The sequence below is a fragment of the Ailuropoda melanoleuca genome, chromosome 7 (assembly GCF_002007445.2).
Source record: "Ailuropoda melanoleuca isolate Jingjing chromosome 7, ASM200744v2, whole genome shotgun sequence".
Taxonomy (NCBI): Eukaryota; Metazoa; Chordata; class Mammalia; order Carnivora; family Ursidae; genus Ailuropoda; species Ailuropoda melanoleuca.
The window spans coordinates 13,295,890-13,309,477 of record NC_048224.1 but is presented as its reverse complement, the minus strand read 5'-3'; the positions used below and the strand labels follow the sequence as shown (position 1 = coordinate 13,309,477).

Below are 13,588 nucleotides of genomic sequence, written 5' to 3'. Positions count from 1 at the left end.
ACACTGGGGTACCCAGGTGGCTCAGTCGGTTAAGTTTCTGCCTTCAGCTTGGGTCGTGATCTCAGGGTCCTGGGATCAAGCCCCACGTTGGGCTCCCTGCTCAGTGGGGAGCCTGCTTCTCCCTCTCCCTGCCACTCCCCCTGCTTGGGCTCGCTTCACTCTCTCTCTGCTCTCTCTCTCAAACAAACAAATAAAATCTTAAAAAAAAATAGTACGCACTACCTCGATTCAATTTATCATTAATTATGAATCACAGACTTATATTATACCTACATAACTATACCATATTTTATTATACTACTCATCTCTAGACCAGTAGCACTTTTTTAAAAAAATATACAACATAGGGGTGCCTGGCTGGCTCAGTCGGAGAAGCATGTGACTCAGGATCATGAGTTCCTGCCCTATGCTGGATACAGAGATTACTTAAATAAAACTTAAAAAAATATATTCATATATATATTCATATATCCATAGTGTGTGATATATACACACAATATAGATTTCACATGTCATTAAAAAAACATGTATTACCCACATGTAATGTGATCAAAGATTAAATTATCACCCTGGGTTTCTTTTTTTAAGAACCATTAATAGAGGCCCATTGATAGATGAATGGATAAAGAAGATGTACATTTATTCACACACACACACACACACACACACACACACACACACTGGAATACTACCCAGCCATAAAAAAGAATGAAATCTTGCCATTTGTGACACAGATGTACCTAGAAGGTATTATGCTAAGTGAAATAAGTCAGACAGAGAAAGACACCATATGATTTCACCTATATGTGGAATCTGAAAAACAAGACAAACAAACAAAACAGAAACAAAGTCACAGATACAGTAAACAGATTGTGGGTTACCAGAGTGGGTAGTATTTGGGAAGCGCACAAAATAGGTGAAGGGGACTAAGAGGTACAAACTTCCAGTCATGAGATCAGTAAGTCAAGGGGATGTAATGTACAGCACAAGGAATACAGTGAATAAGACTAAGAATTTTGCATGGTGACAGATGATACCTAGACTTACAGGGATTTCATAATGTATAAAAATATCAAATCACTATGATATACACCTGAAATTAATAGGGATATTGTATGCCAATTAGACTTCAATTTAAAAAAATCAAGTTGTGCTACAGACCTACCAATAATCCTGATGCTATTATTTCCTTACAATTGTATTTTTCATTGTGTTTTTTCTCCTCAAATTTTAAACTAGAAAAGCCTCCTCTTGAATTTTTTCCCCTCAGTTCTTGCATTTCTCTTCAATCTTCCCGTCTTGATCTGGTCCATTTCTAGAACTAGAAATGTATAGCAAAAGCAAAATTTTGAAACGCTGCATTTCCTTAAACTTTCCAAATCCCTAACAGTGACATAAACAATTTAATTCACAAAATGGTTTGTGGACAACATCCAAAAAGCATCACAAGTCTAAGATTATTATGCCTCAGAACTATTTTAGAAATCATTTTACACCTGCAGGAAGGCCAAACGATTTATTTGTAAACCCCATCAACCAAGCAGCAAATGAAAAACTATTGTTATGGGGTGCCTGGGTGGCTCAGTTGGTTGAACACCTGACTTCGGCTCAGATCCTGATCTCTGGGCCTTGGAGTGGAGTCGATACTCAGCAGTGAGTCTTCTTCTCGCTCTCCCACTGCCCCTACCCCTGCTGACTCTCTTTCGTATAAATAAATAAAATCTTCATAAAAAAAAAAGAAAAAGAAAAGCTATTGTTATATCTCTATGGGCATTTTTATTCTCAAACTAATTATTTATTTACGGCAATCAATTCTCAAGGGGGAAGAGCCATTTATTTATGGTTATTAATTCTCAAGGGGAAGTAGCAATTGAAATGCAATAAATTTTGGCTTGATAAAATAAATGCTAACGTAGACATGATATTGATAGATATCAGCCAGGTGATGTTAACTACCTAACATTTAACCAAAGTAATCAAGATATCCAAGGCAGAAGTTTTAGCTACCACTAACCTGCCACAGCAATTCAAAATACCTTGAAAATTGCATACTTACCCAATTTTTTAAGGATTTATTTATTTTAGAGAGAGCGAGTGAGAGAACATGAGCGCACATTGGTGGGGAGGGTCAGGGAAAGGGGGAGAGAATCTCAAGCAAACTCCCCACAGAGCACGATGACCTGAGCCCAACCAAGGGTGGGACGCTTAACCAACGGAGCTACCCAGGCACCCCCAATTGTTTTTATATCACTTTTAAACATAACATTAACAAGCTCCTGGTTACTACATTTCCAAATTTAGATGAGTCATAGTGCTTTGTATGCAGGAACTGAATGTGAATCAAAATTGTAAATATGTACTTGCTTGCTAGTCAAAAAATAATGTGGACAGATTCAGAAAGATTAAAGCATATAATCATAATATACATTGTGTTTTTAACACGGTCACTTCCCAACTGTTAACACAGTTCAGTAAACATGCCAATTGCCCCTCCTCTCCTTGAATACGCAAAAATTGCCGAATACTTCTAATCCTACCCCCTCACTTTAGATAGGCACCTGAGACCTAGGGTCTTTCATGGTACAGTTAGTCAGCACGATTACAACACCTCTGCTCATCACGGTCTGAAGCTTACTAGAGGTGAAAGTAAGAAAAACCGAATGAGGTCTCAGAATAGCTCTATCTTATGATATAGAATCAAAAGCTTCCGGACCTCAATCTGGAACCTGAAATTGAACCATCAACAACACAAACAACTTACATCTCAAATACAGACTATAAAACTGTCAGATAAAATGAGAGAAAGGGCAGGGAATGCGCATTTTAGTTTCTGACATAAGACCCTGACCATCAAGATATTCATCCAAAAAGTTTGTTGAATGGATGAATGAACGACTCCATGATACTTGATCGGATGACTTCATTGATTTGAGAAGTTCCAATTTCAGGAGCTAAACTGAAGGATCACGATGATGCCAAGGCTGAAAATAAAACCCATGGTGCGACACACAACTCCTCTGTGCAACACAACAGCCAAGTCTCTGCAAATCTCCGCATAGTTGTTGCAGGCATTTCAAAACATACATTCATACATATATGCTATTTTTTCAGGTAATTCCCGCAAGGGAGGGCAGAGCCAGAGAATTGAGAAGTCTGAAAACAGGCCCTGCTCACCCATAAGCCTTTGCACTTAAAGTGGACAGGATCTGAGTGAGTCAGTGGTGATAAGACCATCCCCCCAGCCAGACAGGAACCGGCCCGGAATCCCCTGCACTGCCTTTAACTGGGGAACCGGTCAGGGGAGAGTGAAGAACTGCAACCTGCTGCAGGTAAGTATGCAAGGATCGCGCTGATCTGTTTCCGAGTCAAGATCCCGCTGAGCCCCACCGCAGGCTCCAGAGCCGGCCCCACCCAGGCATCGCGGAGCTCTCCTACGCAGTAGGCCTTGTCCTCCAGGAGTTCAGAGCCCAGACAGGCCAGGACGAGGGCAAGGAGCAAGACCTGTCCCCTTCCTGGCCACCCACGCCCCGGCGAGGCCCTGCCTCCACATGCTCCCCTCTCCCATTTCCCAGCACAGCCCCAGGCCCGCTGGGCCTCAGCCGCCCTCCACGCCAAGCTAAGAAGGCCACAGGCAAGCGCGATCCAGCGGCCTCTGAGCACCGGGCAGCGGCCCACAGCTCGTCGCCCGCCACCCCGCATCGCTTACCTCCCTTCTGCCACAAGCTCAGCCCCACGCCGGCTGCCTGACGTGGCCCGCCCCGCTGTCTCGAACGCCTGGGGGCGGGGATTACGGAGAGAGAACCAATGGACTGCAGACTGCGAGGGTTTGCCCCGCCTCCTCCGGCTTCGGCCCGCCCCTCTTCGCTTTCGCGCACGCACACCGAAGGCCAAGGCCGCGCGCACTGCGGCTGGAGGGTTGGCGCGCACGGCTGAGCGCGTCTCTGCGGGGGCCCGGGGGCAGGAAGAGAGGCGCGCGCAGGTGGGGGTTGTGGAGTTGCACCGCAGTGGGGATTAGCCCACGAGACAGGGGATTAAAGGAACTTGCTTGGAGATGCCACTGCAGCGTGCTTGGGTAGTGCTGTTGGCAGCCTGCCCTGTTGCAGCTTTCGGCGGTGCAAAGCAGCTTCTTGGTGTTTGGAGATTTTGTTTCCCAGAAAAAATTAGCCCCGATAACATTAAGGATTCAGAAAATGTGATGCGCACAGCCGACCTGTCACTTCGTTCTTCCCCTTGTAGCTGTTGTTTCGTATTTTTACTTCCTTGGCCAACACGGAACACTGCAGCTCTCAATGCTACAACAGTACATCCACCTGTTGGATAGTCCTACAGGACGGCATAGCCTGGGTATTTCTGCTCAGTTGATCTGGGGAGAGCAGGCACACGTCATTGTTATTATTATTATTATTATTGTCTAATACTTACTGCGTGTCCACCTGTGCATGAACACTCATTTCCAAAGGAAGGTTGTAAAGTACAGGGCACAGTAGGATAGAAGCTAAAGGAGACAGCAGAAAGAAAAAAAAAATGAAAAAGTAATGAAGGAATGAAATTCTAGTTGTGGAAAAATTATATACAAGAGTTAAGACAAGTTGCTCTAGAGAACCTGACTTATCCAGCCGTTTCCAAACTCTGGTATATCTTTAGAAGTAGGTATATAGAGAAGTGGGGAGCTCTTTAAAAAACACCAGTCCCTAGGCCCCATCTCTAGAGATTCTCAATTTAGTAGCTCTGCTGTGAGTCCTTGCCATTGGTACTCTTAAGTTTCCAAAGTCATTTTAATGTAGTGACAAGAGTTCTACTCATTTGTCGGAAGGATTTGGTTCCCTATACTCCACTTTAGAAAAGTAATTATATGCCACAGGCCATTTCAGTTCTCTCAGTAACCTATTATGCCTTCATTCTGTAGGAATTTATCTAAATTAATTTTGAACCTACTTATATATTCAATCTCTATTATCCTTTGAGAGAAAGTAGTTTTATAAGGTTTATAATTGCCTTCTTGATTTTACGGAATTTGATGTGTTAACCTTAAAAATAAACTGCCAATTTTACCACCAAAAGATGGGTTTAAACAGGATTGCAGAGAATGGCAATCAGGACAAGCAAACTACAGCAAAACCATAAGCAAGTCCAACAAACAAAGAAGAGGAATATTTTTTTATGGAGAAGAAGAGTGAAGTTGAGAGGGGTTGTTTTGAATGAAAATCCATTGCGAAAAAAAAAAAAAGAGTTCTGGGTGATGTTGGTTTCTCCTTGGCTGAGTTTCAGAGGTAGTTGATTTCTTGTAGGAGATGCATCCCCTATTGGGGCCTGTAATTGATGATTCTTTCCTGTTGAATATTCTTGTGTTAGATCTAATCGACATTGAGGGGTGTGGCTTTTCCTTCCAGCCTGCCCTTCAAGCCTCCCAAGTCCACTACAGTGAGGTTTTCCTTAATTAATTTTCACAGTTGATATTCCACTTCAGTGTTAATTCTAAATGCATCAGCACTTCTTCTAGGACCATTTTAATTCTTGTTTAAAATTCTTTTTCTGTTCCCTTGGGGGCACGTGGCTGGCTCAGTAGGAAGAGCCCTCAACTCTTGATCTCAGGGTCGTGAGTTCGAGCCCAACATTGGGTGTAGAGATTACTTAAGTAAACCTTAAAGGGCACCTGGGTGGCTCAGTCGGTTAAATGCCTGCCTGCCTTTGGCTCAGGTCATGATCTCAGGGTTCTGGGATCGAGCACCAAGTCAGGCTCCACACTAGCAGGGAGCCTGCTTCTCCTTCTCCCTTTCTCTCTGCCCCTTCCTCCACTCATGCTCTTTCTCTCTCTCTCATAAATAAAAATCTTTCAAACTAAATAACTAAAACTAAAAAGTTCTTCTATTCCCATGTTTCTTGAGACACATTAGTCAAAATTACAATTGAACATTTAACTTTGTGACTAGCAAGCTTCTAAGTATATCAACTCATTTAATCCACAGAACAACTTAGAATACAGTTATTACCCACATTTTATAAATAAGGAATCTTAGGCACAGAATGGGAAGCCCTTGACCAGGCACATGCACCTAGTTAGTGGCAAAACCAAAATTTGAATCCAGACACCCTGGCTCTCAATAAATAAATTTACTGCCTCTGTTATAGAAAGGGTGGCTTTTAGGAGTACATGGAGAAATGCCCTTTTAAAGAATAACGGTTAATCTGTGATTTTTCACTTTTTTTTTTAATAAGCTCTATGCCCAACATGGGGCTTAAACGCACAATCCCAAGATGGAGAGTTGCATACTCTACCAACGGAGCCAGCCAGGTGCCCCTGTGATTTTTCACTTTTGAAAATTCAGACCCGGGGTGCCTGGGTGGCTCAGTCGGTGAAGCATCTGCCTTTGGGTCAGGTCATGATCCAGGCATCCTGGGATGGAGCCCTGCATCGGGCTCCCTGCTCAGTGGGGTGTCTGCTTCTCTCTCTCCTTCTGCCATTCTCCCTGCTTGTGCTCTCTCTCTGTGTCAAATGGATAAATAATATCTTAAAAAAAAAAAAGGAAAAAAAATTCAGATTCAAATTTTGGGCAGGAATGAGAGACTTAGGTTGTTAATCCCAGAGCCTAGGACTAAACTGACTGCTTGCTACAAATCTTAAGACTAGGCTGGAAGTACACCTCACCTCCTTCTGGGATATACTCTACTCTACTTCTGGGATATACTCTTTCCACAGATGACTATAGTTCAGCAGGGATCATTTCAAACTTTAAATTATTTTGTATATCTCAAGCGTTGCGCTAGATATGAGAGATAGGATGATGAAAGACACAATCAGAGCCTCAAGAAGCCAGCTCACCCTGGAAGACAAGTCAGATTTATTTGGAAAAGACTAGAGGTATAGACTTCTTTTTGTGTTAGAGGTATAGACCTTTAGAACTAGAAAAGATCTCAGAAGCTGCTAGTCTATGACAAAGTTTTCACTGCCAAGTGCTGAAATGAAAAACAGATAAATAAGGACATGTATTGCATTTTCATAAAAATAAATTTATTCAGTTTAAAGAATTGTCCTTTTTCTGAAATTACGCTTTGGTAGTGGTAGTAAGGTTAAAAATGTCCTCTCTTGTATGAAATAATGAATAGATTATAGATGTTGAGGGGCTTGGGGGTTTTTTAATGATCTTAAAGCCCTAGGTTGGGTCTCAAAATTGATGTGTTACTGATTTAGTTTAACCCCGTTAATTTACAGAGAGAGGAGCTAAGATTCCAGACGAGCCAAGTCCAATCCCCTTTTCTCTTGGGTACCCACAGAAACAGCCCATTTTGTGTCCGGGGCTGAAATTATTTTTAAGTGATAATAACAAACTTAAAAAGAAATCAGGGTCAAGGTTAGACAACAAAGATTAGAACTGGTTCCGATAGGCCAGCTGTGTTGTTAGCCAGGAGGAAAAGGCTCCTGCCTGCTTAATTAATCAGATTAGCTAAGTAGATTGGTTTCCTTCTGAGCTGAAAGCAAAAAATGGGGCCTGAGGGAATACAGGTCCTGTTTGCAGCTACGTTTGATTGAGGTAAGACCTAAGAAGGTCTGCTTGATTGAGTAGGGCACACCCACATCTGATACGGATTTTTGGAGCCCAACGTCAGTGTTCCACTGAGAGTCAGCCTGCGGAGATTTTATGAAAATGGGCAGGGAGAGGGAGGACCCCCGTGGGAGCAAGGGAAGGAGCATCAACTCCATTCATCACGTACCCGCAGAGGCTGATCCAGATTTAACACCAAAAGACCCAGGACAGATGGAATTTTCAATTGAGGGATTAAAACACGCTTCAAATCTGTATATTATATTTTGGAAAGGCTTAAAATGTAAATGCAAATGAACTCTATGCCTTTTAAATATTCCAGACAAACCACTGTCTTGAAGAGGTAAGCAGGGCGACTGCATTTCTCTGTTAACCTTCGTGTACAATTTCCCCTGAAGTAGTTAGGCAGTTAGTTCCCTATTGTACCAGACCCTTTAGATAAGTACACTTTTTGAAGTCAGTATAGAAGGGCCTATTGACTTTAACAACAACAAAAGAAAGAGAGTAAGAAAAATGTGTCCACTCCCAAATCATTAACTGAACTGAAAAGAATATGCTAACAAAGAAAGACACTGTAGTCCGAATCCTGTACTGTAAGGGAAGGTCACGCCACCCACAGCATCAGGAGAGGCACAAAGCCTTGAACTCAGGCCCAAGCATGCTGGGCTAGCTTAACACACCCACACATTCAGCAGCAGGCACGAGACTGGGAGGAGAAATTCAGAACCGAGTCGCACAGCTCCACTGTCGACACATTAGCAGAAAGTAATCTTATTAGATTTAATTAGATGTGAGTGTATGGCTCTAACGGCTTCCCATTTCTTTCAGAGCAGAAGCCAAAGTCCTTACAAAGGCCAACAAGCCCATACGTGATTTGCCTCTCCTGCGCCATGTCCTTCCACAGCACACACAAAACCAGCTCTGTCTTTGACCTTGCCTTCCACATTCCTCCCGGTCTCGCTGTACTCCAGGGGCCCTGCTCCCTTGCTACTGCAGGATCTCGGCGTTGCTACACACCTCCCCGACTCATTCCCTTGGATCACCATGCCCGCCAAGATGTTACCTGCTGGGGAAGGCCCAGGTCCCAGCCAGAAACAGCACAATCACATTAAGAAAATTGGAAGACACTTCAATAAGGGCCTATAAACAAGGTGTGGTCAGGAAATAAAGAGATGACAAGGGAGACTCAGTAATATGGGGGCCCTCCAAAATCACCCCTGTACCTCAAAGGGAAAGGGGAGGAGTTAGCAAACATGGAGAAGGCTGTATACATAGGGACTTCCTGACAGGAACTGGGACCATTAGTCAAGGAGCACAGCCGGTCTGCAGTGATCCAACAAGGAGAGAGCCCAGGAATTTATACCATAACCTCTGTTGTTTTCATTTCTCCTTCTGGATCTTCTGAAGCAAGGGCAGCTCATGCAGCTCAGATAGGTCGGTCTTCCGGGGAACAGTGAAGGGACGAAAAGGAGATATCTGGCACATTTATCTCCATTCACCCATAACAGTTAGCTTCTGCTGTGTAACAAACCACCCCAGAGCTTAGTGGCTTAAAATCACAGACATCTGGGGTACCTAGGTGGCTCAGTCATTTAAGTGGCTGCCTTTGGCTGGGTCATAATCCCAGTATCCTGGGATTGAGCCCTGCATTGGGCTCCCTGCTCAGCGGGGAACCTGCTTCTCCCTCTCCAGCTCCCCTGATAAAATCTTTTTTAAAAAAAGAAATCACACACATCTATTTCTTCTCAGACTTGTGTAGGTTGCCAAAGCAGTTTTGATATAGGCTGGCTTTGCTGGTCCCTCCTGAAACTACTTACGTGTCTGCAGTCAGCTGACAGCTTGGCTGGTCTAGGACGGCCTCACTCACATGCCTGGGGGTTTGCTCCATGTCAGCTGGGACAATAGGGATGATGTCTCTACTGACTGTCACCAATCACTTTTCTTACTTGTCAGACACTATTGCTAGAGTAGGCAGTTAGTAAGGTTCTATCAGGATATCTGGAGGCCCACAAAGAGGAAGCCACGGCCAGCTATTGAAAAAGCCAGAGGAAGTCAGATCAAACTCAACAGGCCCAAGATGGCTGACAACCTAGGCCAGAAACCCAACCAAACAAAAAAGAAAAGGCACAAAATCCTGCTTCCAAGAATTCCCCTCCCCAAGTAATTAGTGTTCCATCCCCATGTTAACAACTATCAGTAAAAGATAGAAACCCAAAGCCCAGGGCACAGCCTACACTGTGCGCACACACTCACTCTCACTCCCCTTCTCTCTCTCTCACCCACCCGGTTTCATATCTCCAGAGTATACTTTCACTTTAATAAACTTTCTGGCTTGTGTCGTTTGTCCAATGTGTTGTGTGTCCTTGAATTCTTTCTTGTGACAAGACCCAGAACCTTTGGCAACATCTTTGGGATGGGCTGAGTCGAGGCCTCTGGGCCCAGGGTCTCCCCAATTCACCTGGTATCAAATCCTTGCTAATACCAACACACATTATTTCAATGGAATTCCCATGTTAAAACAGTCCCAATTTTTATTTGATTCAGTAATGTTCCCAGCCGCAGGGGATGGAACATGATTGACCTACAGCAGAGGTCAACACATTTTTTTTTCTATAATGAACCAGAAAGTAAATATTTGAGGTTTGTGAAACAAGAGGCAAAATTGAAGACATTATATAGAAACTTGAATAACAAGAAAGAAAACAAATTTCCACACAATTTTTACTGATAAAATCCAAAATATGATAATTGAGTACAATAATTTCTCATCTAGGTCTATTAATGAGAAGAACAGAATTCTTTGCTAGGGGATAATAGTTCATTAAATTGGAGTTCAAAGTTAGTACCCTATCACCAAAATCAGTTGCAAGAGTTCATCTGTTAAGGCTGATCTATGAGATTTTATGCATTTCATCTTTGAGAGTATCTTTTCACACAGATAGAGCCAAATACTTATAGCAACCTATGAGAGTATGATTTTAATTGAGCATATCTATCACTTGGAAGTAATTTACAAAATCCTATTCGATTCTTCTCTTGATATTTGCCAATTACTGTGTCATTATATCTCAATTTAATCACTTCCAATTGAAGATCCTCAATCGCAAAGTTAAACAGATTTTGAAATATGGGAAATTCCTTTCCACTTACCCTGAGATCCAAAAATGCTATTGGAACTGCAGTTTGAGCTTAGAAAGTATATACTCTACAAATTTTTGTGGGAATGGAGATTTGCTTAAAAAAAAAAAAAGTTGACAGCACAGTAACTCTATTAAACAGCTTGACATTACTTGCATTTCAAGCAACATTAACTGTTGTTAAAATGACTTACCAGAGTATAACTTTTACATATAAGTACTGTTTGCCTTGTAATTTTATATTGAGAAACATGATCGAGTCTGCAGCTAAAGCTAATTTTCAAAGCCATTCGGTGTTTAATAAAAGTGATGGGAGGAAGTTCTCATTCCAAAAAATTTCAGGCTCAACCCTGAGTTCAAAAACTGCAATAAAATTTTACCACTGCTAAGGGATCAAACCGCTGTGGGTTCAGGTAAGTCAGGATATTCAGCTTCTGTTTTTGACAAAAGTTCACAGAACTAACGATCCTCAAGTCCACCAGAGTACATGAAGTTCACTGGGGAGGCTCCTGGGTCGACAGTAGAACAAATTCAAACACTTTCTGCAAATTACCCACTGAGGAACAGCACAATGATAAATTACAGGCTTTAAATAGCTACATTTTCACAAGCGCTACACATTTGTTCAACTAAGCTTTTCTACTCCACACATATTTGTATCCCCATCAGTTGTAAAGCATCTTAGCAGATTCCACTTCAGCTTGTACTGAACTAAAGTTTTCTCAATTTCTTTGAAAACCTCCTCACCTATAGTTGTTTCCTGCAAAAAAAAAAAAAAAAAAAAAATTCATAGAGGTTGCTTCTTCAGTCCCTTCAACTTTAGTCCTGATTCCTTGAATAAACAACAACTGATCAGTCCTGGGAACATCTGTCAACTCATCAAGAGCTAAGGAAAACCACTTGAAATCATTCACTTCGTTTTTTAATTAACTATTGATGGTGCTCCCAGGGTCCTCAACTCTTTAAGCAACTGTTCTCACTGAAAGGCTAATGGTCTTGAACAAGTGTGTTTTCTGCAGAAACATTTCTTTAGCGGCTGCAATCAAACATGATTTAATTAACTCACCATCAGTAAACAGCTTTCCTTGCTTGACAAACAAATGAACTACTTGGAAACCTACTTTGGTTACAGCTTTTTCATTTTGATTTTGGTAAAGAAATTCTACTGTGATGAGATATTACCTCTTAAATCCTATTTTTCTTATCATTGCTTTCCTATGAGTTTGGAATGTTGTGATGCATCTGGGAACGTTCACATATATTATAATCATTTAGCACAGGTGCAGTGTCACTGCACCATAATTGCACACTTTTTTCATAATAATATTTTTTATTATATTATGTTAGTCACCATACAGCACATCCCTAGTTTTTGATGTAAAGCTCCATGATTCATTACTCATAATTGCATACTTCGCCATCTATTTTGATAACAAAGTAATCCACACTCCATTGTGCCTTAAAAGTGTGACGTGAAAGGGGAGCGACGTCACCAAAATGTCAAGGTAGACGACCCCAGCTTCTGCTCCCCGACAAAAATCAACAATTAGCTATCCATTAACAAAAACAGTTCTGGGAGGGCTCTGGAGTCCACTTAAGAAACGTCAGCAACACAGAACAAAAAACTCCAACAATAACTGTGCACGGAAAGAGGGAAGACAGCTCCGCTTTGCCTGCATCATCCCATGTCCCGCGCTGGCATTGCTCAGGCCCGGAGGACATTTCCCAATTAGAAAGTGTTCCCCTCACCAAGAAAGGAAGAGCAGGGTGGGCAACCGGCTATCTCGGCCTTTTGGGACAGGTCATCAGTGTTCCATCTCATCACTCCACCCAGACCAGCAAAGCAAAGACACCTAGAGATGGCCAGGGACGAAGAAGAAAAGCAGGGGCTGCCACTAGCAGCCACGCCGCCGGATCAAGTGACCTACTTTGCAGACAAACTCAGCAGATTGCAAGACTGAAGAAACCGATGGCCGGCACAGCCTGGGCAGAGCCCTGCAGATTTCCCCGTGATTTCATCCCGCAGGTATTCATGGTCACAGACACCAGTCACCTGGGTCCCTCGCCACTCCCTTCCTCCACTTCCCCCCCAGAGCCAGGGAACCACACTGCTGGCCATCACCGGATTCCATTGAAGGTCACACACCCAGGGGAAGACCGCACAGACACAGGAGAGCACGCCCGTGACCAGGGCCCACATAGCTGCCTGGGGGACCAGACCAGGCCCTGTCTTTGGTCACTGGCCTGCACCACTGTGTTCACCTGCAACTAGTCCGTCGTCTGAATACGTGCATGCCCCAGCCCAGCCCCCAGCACCTGCCTCCACCGCTGTGGGTCTATGGCAAGACCCAGCAGCCATATACTACACCCAACAGTGGAGTTCACGCCGACAGGCAGGGTCCCCACAGCTGCCAGGGATTCCACACTTGGTCTGGGCCCTTGCTGTCTCCCTGGCCCCCACCGCCACATCTGTGGTTGCACTTGTAACTGGCCTCTCCCAGTGCACTAGCGCCTACAGCAGGCCCTCGTGGTCGGTCGCATGTGTGCCCATCCCTGACTCCAGCCACCACCACTGCCTGTCCTGGTCACTAGAAATACCACACACCAAAATGTATGGGATACAGCAAAAGCATTTCCTAGAGGGAAGTTTCTAGGGGTGCCTGGGTGGCTCAGTCGGTTAAGCATCCGTCTTCCACTCAGTCCTAGATTCATGGGATCAAGCCCCTCTCCAGCTCCCTGCTCAGCGGAGAGCCCACTTCTTCCTCTCCCTGTGCCCCTCCCCTTGCTTGTGCACGCTTGCTCTCTCTCTTTCTGTCAAATAAATAAAAGCTTAAAAAAAAAGAGAGAGAGAAGTGTCTGCATTAAGAAAAAATAAATAAAGGGGGTGCCTGGCTGGCTCAGTCAGTAGAA

At 43.4% G+C, this 13,588-nt stretch overlaps 1 protein-coding gene across 2 annotated transcripts in view; it reads right to left on the bottom strand.

Annotated features, from left to right (window-relative positions):
- The window catches only part of FOCAD (focadhesin), a 297,598-nt gene extending 293,833 nt beyond the window's left edge, over positions 1-3,765 (bottom strand). The window contains exon 1 of one of the 2 annotated variants that reach the window (XM_002918527.4): positions 3,707-3,765. The gene's annotated coding sequence lies outside the window, so the exon portion shown is untranslated. The remainder of the gene's footprint in view (positions 1-3,706) is intronic. The other variant, XM_034663973.1, reaches the window with a different exon arrangement.
- Positions 3,766-13,588: the final 9,823 nt, after the last annotated feature.